This window comes from Cornus florida, unplaced genomic scaffold (assembly GCF_030987335.1).
Source record: "Cornus florida cultivar Cherokee Brave unplaced genomic scaffold, ASM3098733v1 CherokeeBrave_3.0.0_Hap2_Chr01, whole genome shotgun sequence".
Lineage (NCBI taxonomy): Eukaryota > Viridiplantae > Streptophyta > Magnoliopsida > Cornales > Cornaceae > Cornus > Cornus florida.
In genome coordinates, this window is record NW_026775571.1 from 80,453,937 (window position 1) to 80,470,777 (window position 16,841).

Genomic DNA, 16,841 nt, shown 5'->3' on the forward strand with positions numbered 1-16,841 from the left:
ACATTAGAACACAACTATGTTATAAAATAAGAAACAATTATGCAATATATTTATATCAAACAATAGCATATTATTATTTCGTTATTTGCATAACACTTTAAAAAAAATAAATTAATACATTTATATATTTGTTACATTATTAAATTAAAATTATTATATTAATAATTTAATATTATTGCATTCACAATGTAAAATAATTGCATTAGGTACTACATAAATTCCTGACGAAAATGACACTATACATCCTGATTACTTTGATATTGTTCATAAAAAATAATAGTTAAATCTATTTGTAAATTCAAGAAAAAAAATATATATTTTTTTTCATTTTTTAACCCAAAAAAATGTGTTGCAATCATTTTTAGCATTATTATGTACTAGTTTCTTTGTGCATATATTTTTTTTTTCATTTTTTTAACCAAAAAAAATGTGTTGCATCATTTTTAGCATTATTATGTACTAGTTTCTTTGTGCATATATTTTTTTTTTCATTTTTTTAACCAAAAAAAATATGTTGCATCATTTTTAGCATGATTATGTACTAGTTTCTTCGTGCTGCTGTAGAGTAGGCCCCTCAAAATTTAAGATTGAGAAACTCAATATTCAATTCCCTTGACAAAATTGATTGAAAGCTAAAAGAAAGAATAATTGGTTCACAGCTGGTGTAGTGGTGTGTAATTATGTACATTGGCCGACAAAAGCATGTGAAAAGTCTCCTCAACTGGGTATTGGTCCACACACGACTCATGGAAGAAGACAAAAACAATTCATATTTATTTGGTCCAGGAATACATAATCTTGCCAAACACAACCTGATATTTAAGTAAAAAATTAAATAAAATTAATATATTTAGTTATTTGTTAAGTTGTGTGATTGGTTGAGCTTTCTGGATTATATAATAATTTGTTAGCCTGATCTCCAACGGGGACACCCAAAAATCACATACATACTCATATGGTTTCAACAGTCACAGCACAAACCTCTTAGGCCTCACACCACAAACTCTCCTTTCAGAATAAAAGATTTTTCAGAAGGGCATTTTCGGAATAAGTTATGAACGGTCACTTACTGGCATTTAACTCTTAATTTAGTGGCTATTTAACTTTGTGTTCGCTATTTTATTATATATGGTGGCTAAAATATATATTTTTTAAAATTTTTAATTTTATCAAACAAAAAAGTCCACTTACAGAAAATATTAAGTGATCTTTAGGTCACTTAAAATTAAGCTCTAAAAATTTTTTATACTTTATTTTCAATTTTAGTGAGTTTTGGAAGTTCGTTGTTAAATTAAGCACTTAATAGTAATAATAATAATATTATTATTACTATCCATATATGCATATATCCCCATAAATATATATATACAACTATCTATAGGTAAATATTCATACCCATAAAACCTCCTACCAAATAGTCCATGTGACCCAAAACCCAAATGCTTGGTCTATTACTACTATCTATATCCAATTCCTTTTAAACCAAAATAAAATTAACAAACAATTAAACATTTAAGGTAGCACATAATTTCAAACAAATACACAAGTAATCACATAGAACATATCACACAAATAATATACACACAACACATCAACTAATTAAATTATTTAGGCATATAACAGATAAATACATCGCCACATAAGTAAATAGCCACATAATTAATTAAAATACAATAAAATAATTAATTAAATCCTATTTATATCATTTTGAAAATTAGGGGAATTATATTTTACCTCATGAATTTTGCAAATAGGCTCTCATATTTGATTTTCAAAAATTATAATTGTTTCCTTCAAATAAAGGATCGCTTTGATTAGAACTACCTTCTATTAATGCATATGAAAACAAAAATTTGAAAACAATCAAAACCTCTGATACTAATTTGTGAGTTTATACGGCGGGAGATTATAAAATTTTGTATTTTTAGAAACAGATATGTGTCTTTCTAACTTTACTTATTTTTGTAATTAATCAATTAATCTTACTTAAGATAAAATAAAGCAAAGTAATAGATTTAGGATGACACTAGTATTTTTAACGAGAAAACCCCAATTCGTAAAATACGTGAATAAAATCTCGTGGACTCTGCAGCCCGAAGTAAACTGATCCACTATATTTGAAACAAAGTATAATGGATTTTGACTTAGGTTCACACCGTATTGTTCTACCAAACACCAATAGTTGACAATCATCTGGCTTTGTGACGTCCGTCTAACAACACTTGACCTCAGACTTACTCTTATTCTCTGTAGAAGGATCGCTCGTAGATCAAACAACACTCCTCGAATGCTTTGACCATTTCAAAGTGTAATCACTTCACCTCTATTCTTCAATATCTAAATTTGTAAAAGAAGTAGATCTGTTTTTTTTTTTTCTTCTCATTGTTGTAGATGTAAGACTTTGATCACGATTAGGATTTGAACAACACTTTAAACTTACTCTTGTTTTTATGTGTGTGGTCTAAAAAGAATGATAGAAAAATTAACTTTGACTTTCTGCAAAAATATCTTTCTAAGGGTTTTAATAAATCTGAAGTTGCAATGAAAAAGCCGTACAAACTTAGATGAAAATTAAAGTTTATATAGAATATTCAAAGACCTAAACATGCATAAGAAAAGGAAAATTTTGTGCATAGGACTTTTGGTAGTATTCTAAACCAACTAAGAAGTTTTAAACAGAACAGGAAACTAGAATCCTAAACTGTATCAGCAGTTGGTACCGGTAGCCATGTTTGGAACGGGTTCCCAAATGATAGAACTTAATCTTCGTAGGTAAGGTTCTTGAACCGGTTCCCAAACTTGGTACCAATTCTCACTTGATAGAATTCTAGAAAACTTGAAAAACCTTGTTTTTGGTAACTTGAAGAATATACCATATAGGTATAGTGTCGTTAGTGGGAAATAACTTCATAAAGTGTTGTTCTTTCATTTTTTATAAATCTCAGTATAAACAACCTTTCAATTTTGAAGCCGATCTTAATCTTGATATGGTAATTTAAAATTACAACTCGATCAAACTTGCTTTGACATCGAAATTTATCAATTATAAAAATGATATCACTTAGAACGAGGCCCTGAAGAAATTGAATGCTAAAAGAATGAAGTAAAGTAGCAGACATAAGCGAGTGAAAATTAAGATGTTAATGACAAATGAGAGCCCACAAGCCATTTTTTTCTTTTTCTAAAGTTGACAAGTCGCGTAAATTGGGTTCCCAAGGTTCAACATTGTTATGCTACCTTGTCTTCTTCAATCATTCAATCCTATCTTTATGCCAATACTATCTTTATGCCAATACTAGTCTTCTTCAACTGGGTCCTAATAGGAGAGAATTACAAAAAGACTTGAGTTCTCACTAAATAGAAGACTAAATGAAGAGAGAAGTCAATAGACTGAAATTATGCATTTGTAAGGTTAATTACTGTTCAAATAATCCTGGACTAGATACTTAGTTGTTCTTCCTCATGTAAGGGTAATTAATGTTCAAATTATTCACAACTTAAAACAACAGACACTTCTATTTGGGTGTCATGACAGCGTTCGACGCTCCAACACTAAGCATGGAACATGATGAAAATTGTATATTAGACACTGAAATTTAATTTATTTTTGAGTGGTTAAACACTATTGTGGCAAGACATAAACATAACTAGAACACAATATTGACATGTTTCAACACTTTCACAGCAGAGTAATTTTGTAATTAGTGTCCTAGTGCAATTAGCTACCTAACAACACAACTACATTACAATATGAGTAACAATTATGCAAAACATTTATATTCAATATATTTATATCAAAGACATAACTCTTATTTAACGTACTCTTATTTAACGTATTATCTCGTTGTACGCATAACACCATTAAAATAATGAATTAATACATTTATATATTTATTTAATTATTAATTTAAAATTATTAAATTAACAATTTAATGTTATTGCATTTACAGTATAAAATAATTGCATTAGTTACTACATAAATGCAGGACGAAAATGACACGCTATACATCCTGATTCCTTTGATATTGTTCATAAAAAATAATATTTAAATCTATTTATATATTTAAGAAAACAAAGATTTGTTCACAACAAACGGTTTTCTTTGAATTCACGAAGTAATACTTCAGATTTTTTTGAATGCACAAAATAAGAGATAAATTCATAAAAAATATGAAATATTATTAATAAAAATGTTAAAATATACTATTGCAGTACATGCATATTTATAATAGAGAAACCCTAATGCTATAAGGAAACTAATTTCTAAGGAAATAAAAACATAAAGGTAACATATTAATAAAAAAAATTAAAAATATAAAGATATTATTTAAAATTCAAATTCTTCTAAAATTTATAAAATAAAAATAAATAAAAAAACTTAATTAAAAAAAGTACTAAAATTTGTCCAACTTCAGTTGCATTGTTAGCGTTATTATGTACTAGTTTCTCTGTGCAACTGTAGAATAAGCCCCTCAGAAAATTTAAGATTCAAAAGCTCAATAATTCAAGGGAAAATTTAAAAAAATTCTACTTAATTATGTATATTTTAAAATTATGCCAACTTTTTCAAACTATTAAGTTTGATGGCCAACTTTATCAAACTAATTACAAAAATATCTTTGAGTTTTTCAAGTTCATCCTTCATGCCCCCACACTAGTCGCAACTCTTGGAGAAGGGCGGAACCCAACTTCTTGACAATTTCAGTGAGAAGTGCTTATGCAATTTCTTTGGAAGAGAATGCTGAATAAGAAACAAAGTGACCTAAACTGTTTAAAGAGCTTGAACCAGTTCAAGAATGGCTGAACCGGTTCAAGATGGTTAGTTAGAATTCGAAGCTGAAGTTGAATGCATTGAACTGGTTCCAAAAAGCTTGAACCGGTTAAAGATGACTAGTCTGGAACTTTGAAAGCTGAAACTTGGAAAATGTTATTTTGGTAAGTTTTGAAATATATATGACGTGTGTCCTAACCTTCTTAGATCTTTTTTTAAAGTGTTGTTATTTCCTTTCTCGACGATCTCAGTATATCATCTTTGAACAATTTTTCAATTATGCAGCCAATTTCGATCTTGATATGATAACTTGAAATTATAACTTGATCAGACTTATTTTGACATTGAAATTTATCAAGAACAAAATTTATATCTCACAAAGTAAAGTTGCAAACATAAACACGTGAAAATTAAGATGAGATGACAAATGAGAGCCCACAAGACACTTTTTTCTTTTTCTAAAGTGGACAAGTCGTGTAAGTTGGGTTCCAAGTTTCAACATTGTTATGCTACCTTGTGTTCTTCAATCATTCAATCCTATCCTTATGCCAAGACTAGTCTTCTTCAACTGGGTCCTAACCGGAGAGAATTACAAAGAGACTGAAGTTATGCATTTGTAAGGTTAATTAGTATTCAAATAATCCTGGACTAGATACTTAACTGTTCTTTCTCATGTAAGATTAATGTTCAATTATTCATAACTTAAAAACAAAAAATTACAGACACTTCTCCTTAGGTGTCATGACAGTATTCGACGCTCCAACACAGCGCATGGAACATGATCCAAACTGTATATTAGACACTGAAATTTAATTTAATTTTTGTTTTTTAGGATGGTTAAACTCTATTGTGACATGACATAAACACAATTAAAATGTAACATTGACATGTTTCAGCACTTTCACAACAGAGTAATTTTGCAATTAATGTACTAGAGCAATAACCTACTTACTATTATAACACAACTATATTACAAAATGAGTAACAATTATGCAATACATTTATATCAAAGACATAACTCTTACGTAACATATTATTTCATTATTCGCATAAAACCATTAAAAAAATAAATTAAAACATTTATATATTTGTTACCTTATTAAATTAAAATTATTATATTAATAATTTAATATTATTGCATTCACAGGGTAAAATAATTGCATTAGGTACCACATAAATTCCTGACGAAAATGAGACACTATACTTCCTTATTACTTTGATATTGTTCATAAAAAATAATATTTAAATCTATTTGTAAATTCAAGAAAACAAAAACAAAAAAAAAAAATTGTTTTTTTTTTCTTCTTTTTTTTTTTTTTAACCAAAAAAGATGTGTTGCAATTATTGTTAGCATTATTATGTACTAGTTTCTTTGTGCAGCTGTAGAGTAGGCCCCTCAGAAAATTTAAGATTGAGAAGCTCAATAATTCAATTCCCTTGAACAAATTGATTGAAAGCTCAGTAATTGGTTCACAGCTGGTGTAGTGGTGTGTAATTATATAAATTGGCCGACAGAAACATGTGAAAAGTCTCCTCAACAGGGTATTGGTCCACACACACGACCAATGGAAGAAGACAAAGACAGTTCATATGCGTATTGATTTGGTCCAGGTCTACATAGTCTTGCCAAACACAACCTGATTTTAAGTAAAAAATTGAATAAAATTAATATATTTATTTATTTGTTAAGTTGTTATTGGTTCAAGTCTCGTAGTCTTGGATTATATAATAATTTGTTAGTCTGATCTCCATCGTGTCCTTCACCTGTAAGATCAACCAAAGCGAGCCACCAATGTGCAAACGAATCCCCTTTGGCTTTATCAGGATTTTTGGATAAAATTTATTCTAAATGTTTGATGGGGGCTAAGAGCCCATCATATATGAGCCAATTTCTACACTATTTCCGCACGGGGACACCCAAAAATCACGTACATACTCATATGGTATCAATGCAAAATATCAATTTTACATATCAAATCTATATTTGGAGAGAAATTAAAATATTAAAATATTATATTTTAACAATTTTTTCTAATGGTGCATTTCATCCAAAATGTTATTTTTTGATACAATAATTATTTTTTTTCAACTATTATTCCCAACTATCATTTTTAACTATCAATTTTCAATAACCATATATATATATATATTTTTTGTGAGTGTTTGTATTTTATTTAGCTTATTTGTTTGATTAAAAAAAAAAAAATTAATTATCAAATTTAATGTGAAAGATAAGAATGTAAATTATATAAAAATAAATGAATAAATTTGTTATTTACATAACAAGCAAATCTTATCAAAACATAGGGCAAATCATTTCAGCACCCCCAATCCATCTCTATTCTCGTTCTTGACTCTGAACTTGCCCCCTCTCTCTCCCTCTCCCTCTCCCTCTCCTTCTCCCTTTCCCTCTGCAATTGCAAACTACAAAATTTATAAGAATCCGAAGCTCTTTCTAGAACTGCTAACTTGTATTTGTTTTAATTTTTTTATTTTATTTATCTAAATCAACTAATCAAGGCCGTGTAATTCTTGTTTTGCAAACTAAATCCTATTTGGTGAAATTTTATATATTTGTTACATTATTAAATTAAAATTATATTAATAATTTAATATTATTGCATTCACAGTGTAAAATAATTGCATTAGGTACTACATAAATTCCTGACAAAAATAAGACACTATACATCTGATTACTTTGATATTGTTCATAAAAAATAATATTTAAATCTATTTGTAAATTCAAGAAAAAAAAAATGTTTTTTTTTTCTTCCATTTTTTTAACCAAAAATGTTAGCATTATTATGTAGGAGTTTCTTTGTGCAGCTGTAGAGTAGGCCCCTCAGAAAATTTAAGATTGAGAAGCTCAATAATTCATTTCCCTTGAGAAAATTTGATTGAAAGCTAAAAGACAGCTGGTGTAGTGGTGAGTAGTTATATATAGGAAAATGATAAGATTAAGTGATAATATTTTCAAATAAGTGTTTAATGTATTTTTGTCCAACTTATTTATTTAAATAATTTTAAAAAAATATTTTTTTAATACATAATAAATATAGCAAATTATAACAAATTTAATGTTAATTGGAAAATTCTTATTCGATATATTGACGGACAGAAGCATGCGAAAAGTCTCCTCAGCTGGGTCCACGCGCGAGCACACACACACACAACTCATGGAAGAAGACAAAAACAATTCATATGTGTGTATTGACTTGGTCCAGCAATACATATTGCCTATCACAACTCATGAGAAGCTCAATAATTCATTTCCCTTTTTAAAATTGATTGAAAGCTAAAAGAAAGAATAATTGGTTCACAGCTGGTGTAGTGGTGTGTAATTATATATATAGGCCGACAGAAGCATGTGAAAAGTCTCCTCAACTGGGTCCACACACACGACTCATGGAAGAAGACAAAAACAAATTCATATTGATTTAGTCCAGGAATACATAATCTTGCCAAACACAACCTGATATTTAAGTAAAAAATTGAATAAAATTAATATATTTATTTATTTGTTAAGTTGTGATTAGTTGAGGTTACTGGATTATATAATAATTTGTTAGCCTGATCTCCATCGGGGACATCCAAAAATCACAGACATACTCATATGGTTTTAACAATCGGAGCACAAACCTCTCACGCCTCACACCACAAACTCTCCTTTCAAAATAAAAAAATTTTTTAGAAGGGTATTTTTGGAATAAATTATAAACGGTCACTTACCGGCATTTAACTCTTAATTTAGTGGCTATTTAACTTTGTGTTTGCTATTTTATTATATATGGGGACTAAAATAATTTTTTAAAAATTTTATCAAACAAAAAAGTCCACTTACAGAAAATTTTAAGTGATCTTTAGGTCACTTAAAATTTTTTATACTTTATTTTCAATTTTATTGAGTTTTGGAAGTTTGTTGTAAAATTAAGCACTTAATTTTTTAAGGAATATATATAAAAAATAAATAAATAAATAAATAAATGAGGTTCAAGATGGGCTTCCAAAGCCTAAAAAAATGAATGCCTTGAGCTCTAAGGAAGGCCGCATTTTTAAGGAATATATAAACTCAGTTTCAAATATCAAAGTATACATTTTTATTGCTATACCCCTAAAACTTGAAGATGATGCAGTTAAACAACAAGTACTTAAAACTCAATGAATCAGCGGGAAGAGGAGGAACACTAGAAGGTTTAATTAGCCATTCCCGAGCAACTACAACTAATTGTTTTCCGATGTTGCAGTCACTGAAAATTTCTTAAAAGAGTTGCAGGACCACTATGTCAATACTTTCGGGACAGTACCTGGCAACATAATAATATAATTTATCACATTCAGCAGTGTTTGAAGCACTTTTGCACAAAGTGAGTTGAGAAAGTGGGAGAAAAACTCTGTAATCCATGAGAAAAAAAAATGGTGGGGTTTTTAGCAAATTGAGGATTTTGTCGAGTATGGTGCTGCAACAAAAAAAAGTTGCATTTTATTTGTTTGTTTGGCAAGCGAGAAACCCACCAAGGACAGCCACCGCCGGAAAAAAACGATGATGAAGAAGAAACGCGTGGGCGCGAGTGAGAACTACTCACAGGAGCTCGTGGGTGCGTGTCGCTCCCGGCGAACAACCGGTTCTTAATTATTGTGCATGCACCAAAATCTTTGCCTGAACCTGTAGAAAATCCATAAGAGCGTCTTCTTCTTACAGAAGATCCGGTGATTTCTTGGCAAATTCCCCATACTGCCGCTAATGGCACATGGGCTTGGTTCACCTGCCTTAATAACAAACCTAGTGAAGTTCTTGGCTGACCAAAGATGGATTCTGCTGGCATTGAAACCTTAGTACAAGATTGAAAAAAGGGGAGAAATTGCATAAGAAATTGACTTATCTGACAGCCGCTAAGAGACCATAACCTCTCTCTTAATGTCAGTTGTTGGTTTGAAATGTTCAAAAAGGAGAAGCCAAGAAGAGATAAACAGAGAGAAAAAATGGGTCTCTAATTGAATTCTATCCTGGTTGATCCAAATTGTTTTTTTTTTTTTTTTTTTTTTTTTTTTTTTTTTTTTTTTAATATTATATCAGATTATGACAGGTGTCAAATTGTGATAGAGCCACGCCAGATTGCAGGACAAAACTTGTCCTCATAAGGCAGGATCCAAGCACTATTCGGGTATTATCAAGACATTAACTTTTAAATGATCCACCAATTATTATTTTTAAGTTTGGTTTCTATTTATTTTTGGACAATACTTAGATCCTCACTAGTGAAGATCTATAATATCCTCACCTCTTATGTGGTCTAACAAAAATAAAACATGTCATCTTTTATTAAACAACTCAGAAAAATAAAGAAAGAGAAAATAAACTTGATCCTAACCGAATGAAATCGGGTAAAGAGGGTTCAATATTTTATTTTATTTTTATTTTATTTATTATTATTTTTTTTTTAGGGTTCAACATTTGGTTCTTTCTTTCCAACACCAGCCTTCAGCCCTTTATCTCCACCATTTTCTTCCTCTCAAGTTTCTTATTTGAAGGAGGTATGATCTTCTTCTTCTTCTTCTTCTTCTTCTTTTTATTTATTTTTACACATTTAGGATTCTTTTTCTAAAAAAGGGTTTTCCATGAAGATTATTATGTGTTAGAATGAAAGGAATTTGTAAAGAAACTAATCAGAGAGGCCAATGATCAGTTTGCCACTTTAATCATTTATGGAAAAGTCCTTTTTTAGAAAAGGAATCTTAAAAAAAAAAAAAATTAAAATTAAAAAAAAAAAGATCATACCTCCTTCAAATATTCTTGGCAATTGAATGATGATGTCCGGGACTAGAAACTTGAGAGGAAGAAAATGGTGGAGAGAGAGGGTTGAAGGCGACAGACGTTGAAACCTAGAAAAAAATATAAAAAATAATCTAAAATTGAACCCTCTTTACCCAATTTTATTCGGGTAGAATCCGATTTATTTTCTCTTTCTTTATTTTTTTTGACCGGTTTAACTAAAGACGACGTGTTTTATTTTTATTGGACCACATAAGAGGTGAGAATATTCTAAATCCTCAGTAGTGAGGATCTAAGAATTGTCATTTATTTTAACTCTAGTTTAAGGTTACTCTAAAGCAAAAATATTTCAATTTTGATCATCAAAATCTAATTTACCCTATTTTATTCAAGTCCCATTACTAATGAATGAGGAATAACTAATATATTCATATAAATAACAAATCTACCCAAAAGATAATTTAATCGGTCCACAAAAGAATGTTTTCTAGAAATTTTGCTAGGACAACTAAGTCCTACTTTTAGTTAATATTTTTCAATTAAGTTCATAATTTCACTTACATTGATTTTCTTCCAATATTGCTCTTTTTTATAAAAATATCATTAATGTCATTTTCTTATATAAAAAATATTCAAAGAAAGAAATATACTATATATATATATATATATATATATATATAAAACATAGTCTTAAATATACATAAAATTACCTTTAATTTTGAAATTACTTCTTTGTAACCAATATAAAAAGAAAAAAGTGAAAATAAATTAAGTAATTTATTAATGGTACATGAATACAACTCATCAAAAAAATTGTGAAATGCTTTGGACTTGTTTTACAATTTATTTTTATGGCATTTGGTTGAATTTAAAAAACTTGTTAAATATTTTTAAAAGTGAGAATTTTGGTGGCAATCAAAACTTTGTTTTTTTTTCATTATTACTGTGGATTGATATAGTTAAGAAAAAAAAATAGAGGTAAGGTGTTGGTAGAGAAGAGAGATTTATAGAATTTGATTTTTTTTTTTTTTTTTGTTAGCTGATGATATGCGTGGTTAGTTGTTGATGGCAATTTTTCTTAAATTGTGGTCCTTAATTGCTTGTATATATATAGAAGTTTCGGCTTTGATATTATTTTATGAGTTGATATGGTGAATTAAAACAAGAAGCTAGGTGAAGGTGAATTATTTTATGAGTTGATATGGTGATATTTTAATAATAATAATAATAATAATAATAATTTAAGACATTTATAAGAAAGGGCAATCTTGGGAAAAAAATATAATTAATATTTGTAATCAGTATGTGTAAATATAATTAATATTTTTACATGTAATTAGTCTGGACCAGTGTTGCTCTATTTATATCAGATGACTGGTATACTGTGGTTTTACCCTTTTGATTTGTAGTTAGTTCTAATTGCTTGTTGAAAAAATATATATATATATATAAAAGAGAGAATTAGTTGCATGAAATGACAAGAGAACCCTTTGGGGGTTCGAATGTGGACAGGAGCTGTTTGGAGAGCATGCACTGAAATGTAAAAGAAACAGTTATTCAAAGCTCATCACTCACGTCACTCCCAAGGTGGTTTGATTCTTGATTGTTGATGATTTCTTGTATACACTATACTTTCGAAATAGAGTATGTTTTATTCTCATGTTAAAAAAAAAATAAAATAAAATAAAATTAATGAGTGTTGCATCCTTTAAAAGTTGCACTCACGCGCGCGCGTGTGTATATATCTATATTTTCAATTTAATGTTTATTTAAACAGTTTTGGGTCTTCATCCCTAGAATCATCTCTTCCTTGAATGCACTTGTACACAGATTTCTTGTAAAATCTAGGAGCAAAAATACAGAAAAAATAACAATTTTATTAATTTAGATAAAGAGGTACATTAATTCTCCAAATCTTTCTTCTCTGATTCAATTTTCTTGAAATGTTTGATGCAATATCTTAAAGCTTCATTTTTAACGGATTGTGATATGTTTTCTTCGAATCTTACCATATGTTTATACGTATGGCTCCATTTATTTCGACCTAAAATATTTTTCTTTCAAAAATTATACAGGTAATTTTTTTTTTTTTTTAATTTTTTTTTTTACTTTTTCAATCATTCCAAAAGCTTTTTAATTTTTCTTTTATTTTTATTTAAAAAAAAAACAAACTTATGCCTCAACTAAAGAAAATATATTGGTTGAGTCTAACCAATAAACATGCACCATTTTAGTTTGTTAAGGATAGATTTGATATTTTAATAGGACCAGTATGATTGAATTAAGCTTGTTCATTGATTGGACATATGCATATTCGGCCCACCCAATGTCTACTGGTCTGCATATTTGGATCATATTCGCCATAATGGTTCATCTCACCATTTTGGGCCTGGCAAAAGCCAACTTTCAATTTCACAAAACCAATCTCAGAGCCCATTTGGATTTAGATTGATGCCAGCCCACGTTTAGCATAATTTTAGCTGAATAGCTTCCTTGAAGCCCAAATTGGTAAAACCCAACTTGAGTGTGGATTGTTTTAAATACCGCCAGTTTAAAACGATCTCAAATGGCATGATAAGAGTCAATTAAACACAAAGCACTAATTTTGATGGAATTCAAATAATTATATCCATACATAACAGTTCTTGATCAAACATAACAGTTCTTAATTCAACTCCAGTGTGGATTGTTTTAAATACCCCTAATTTAAACGATCTCAAATGGCATATTGGCATGATAATAGTCAATTAAACACAAAGTACTAATTTTGATGAAATTCAAATAATTATATCCATACTGTTCGCGCGGTTTTTGTTCGCTACGCCGGTCGATGGACTCTTCGCGGGCGTGCCAGAGTATTTGTACAAAATACCCAAAATATGTAATTGAACACCAGTCTATCCCTTTTTCCGATGGCTGACTCTCAGGCGATTGTGTGGGAGAGAGACTAGTAAGAACTCCCAGCAAGGTTCTTTTATGCCTTATTTGTAGCAAGGACTTTTTAGAGTGTCTAAAGAAATGCAATGGCTGATGAATGTTTGAATGGATGGAATGGCCAAGTGAAGACAGATGGCGAGAACTTAATCAATCGCCATCAGCCAAACACAATGGCAAGAATTTAATCGATCGCCACCAGCCAAACACAATGGCAAGAATTTAATCTATCGCCACTGAAACGTGATAGCAAGAATTTAATCTATTGCCATCAGCCAAGTAATGACAAGAATTTAATCAATTGTCACTACGATTCAATGGCAAAAATTTAATCAATTGCCATTGAATTGAAAGCCTAACTAAAATTGCGTAATTAAAATTGGCATAATTGAAATTGAAAGAAAGTAAATGGCTAAATCGAAATAGTTGACGAGGATCTAATCAATTGCCATTAAATTGAAATGAAGAAATTGATAGGAAAATGACGTAGAGTCAATTGAAAACATTTTTAGTTGAAATGCATGTTTTGTGGTGGTGCTGGACCCTTGGAATAGGATTACATCTTTCCTATTTATATAAGTTTTTTTCTCAACTTATTTTCCTAACTTCTTGCTAGAAAATCTCTCATTCCCTTTATTTTTTTCACTTTGTTATTCAAACTAGGTCAAAACCCAGTATTTTTTTGCTTCTTATCTCGTCTTGCTCCTCGCTTCAATAGGAAAATCCTTGTTGAAAACTCTCTTTGATCTAGTCAAATGTAAGTTGCTAGAATGTTGCAGAAAAGTTGCTAAGTTCTAGCAACTTCCTTTTATAAACTTGGCAACCGTGTTCTATCCCAAGTGGCCCATCCTTTAGCGCCATGTCAAGTCCACTTGTCACAATTAGATTTGTTCACTTCATACTGCCAACCTTCTATACACGTCTTCAAAGCTTTCCTTCTTTCATCAAACTAAACTTCCTATTTTATAGGAATTTAGTTATTGAGTTTCATACAAACTCTAGCCTTTTCCTTTTCTGTTAACAGCCCATTTTGAAAAAAGTCAAATGTGAGTTGCTATATTTCAGCAACTGCCATATCATTAGGTGGCTGAAATATATCTTTCTATATTTGCTCCTAATATTTTCAAACCGGCCGATCCCCTTAACTCCATATTAGAAATACTTATTCGGTCTTATTGGTCCACGTCATCGCTGAGATGGCTACCAAGTTTTGGTGCCAACAAATGCCCCCCAAATTTCAAATGTCTTATCGGCCACTCATGCCGATTAGATTTTTAAAATTTTTATAACATGAAAGAAACTTGCAGCCAACGAGCTTCTAGACTTTATTTCTTCCGAACCACCTCTAAGTTGGTCTTTATTCTGCGTCAACTAGGACTGGCCGATCCTGGTTCTTCTATTATTCCCACAAAACTGGCTGATACCCCTCAAAATATTGGCCATTTATAAACCTATGATAGACCTCACCATTGAAGTTTCCCAACTCTACTGGTAAGGCATGATCGTGATCGACCAGGATTAGGTTGTTATGTAATGTCATTTGGGCCGATCTAACTGGCTTTTCTATTGAAAAAACAAAATTCTGCCAGTATGGAGCTTTTCTGATGGCTGATCCTCCTGAATTTTTATACTCCCATGGAGCTTCTGAAAGTACGTCATCCCAAGTTTTTGAATAGTCATCTTCTTTAATGACTTCAACTATATCTGCTGGAAATACCAAGAAAAGTATTTTTTTTATGGCCGATTTTTTATCTGCCGGGTAAGCTTTCAGAATGTCAGCAGCCATGATGGCCTGACTCCTTCTTGATTCTTTATTTGGCACCTTAATAGCTGGCCGATGAAGCATTATCCTCGGCCAAAATGCCTTTCTGACTAACCTTCTAAAGTTAATATCAGCCGAACTTCTTTTCACAGTGGTCGATACTGGTCGCCCCATTTTATTTGTTGTTTTGAACAAAATAAGATTCTCTTCATGTAGCACTGCATCGGCCACATAAAATTTTACATTAAATGGCCAATTTATTTTCTTCCGTAGATTTCTCTTCAACTTAACCTTTTTTTAGTTTCCATCCCCGCTTTCTTTTCTTGAAATTTGGTTGAGGTTGAAGAGCTAAAAGAATTCTCTCAGCCAATAATGGTTCTGGCTGAGGATTAGATACCACTCTCGGCCAAGTATTCTGGTAATCTGGCCAATTTGATCCTCGGTTAATACGTTTCCATTCAAGGCAGCAACCATGTTGTATGAGAGCCTTGACATTTGGAATGGCTGATGGTGTCTTCTCGGCAACCTTAGGCCGATTCCCTTCATTAACCTTCCCTTTGGGAGCTTGCCGATCATATTACTACCTGCTATGAAAAGATCACTGTTGACCCCCATGACTTCATCATCCGCTCCCTTTTTGGCCGATACGGTAGATGTTCAAGTGACGGATGTGGCTGATTTTGGCTTTTTGTACATTGGTAGGCCTATTCCCCTAAGGCCATTACCATATTCTTGCTTAATAATATCAGCTACCTGAACCTTATCGACCGTCGTTGGCTAATTGGGTTGATCAATGACTAGTCGATCCTGATTTACCACTAGCGGCTGGTTTGGTATCAACTGCCCCTAAGTACTAAAGGTTTTGGCCGATATATTACTGGCGGCTGATTTTCTGCTAATGGTTGATTGTAAATCGGACAGGCTTGTGGCTGATTAGCCATCGGCTGTCCCCCGAATATCGAAAGTTGTGGCTAAAAATAATTTGGCCAGCCTTCTGGCTGATTAGCCATCAGTTGCCCTAAATACTGTTGCATTGTCTGAAACAAGTGTTTCTGGAATCCTAAATCTGTGGATGATGTTTTGTTCCATGAAATTAATCACTGTTTGCTGATCAACCGCTTTGCAAGCCTTGGCCTCAACCCATTTAGTAAAATAATCTGTGGCAACAATCACCCAGTGATGGCCTTCGCTTGATGGTGGATTAATTTTACCAATAAGGTCAAGGCCCCAACCTCTGAATAGCCAAAGTTTGATTATTGGCTGTAATTCTTTTGCTGGTACATTTTGAATCGGCCCGTGTCTTTGACAAGCTTGACAACCTTTTGAGTAATCTATGCAATCTTTCCTCATCCTCGGCCAATAATATCCATACCTGCGAATCAGCCATCTCATTTTAATCCCAGCTTGATGAGCCCCACAGCTGCCCTCATGTACCTCGGCCATAACCTGAAGTGATTCCTCCTTGCTTATGCATTGTAGTAGGAGCCCATCTTCTAACCCTTTTCTGTATAGATCCCCATCTAGAAGCACAAAGTTTATCGCTTTTCTTTTAATACTTCTATCAGCCTTGATGTTTGGATTTCGAAGAAACATTATAAATGGTA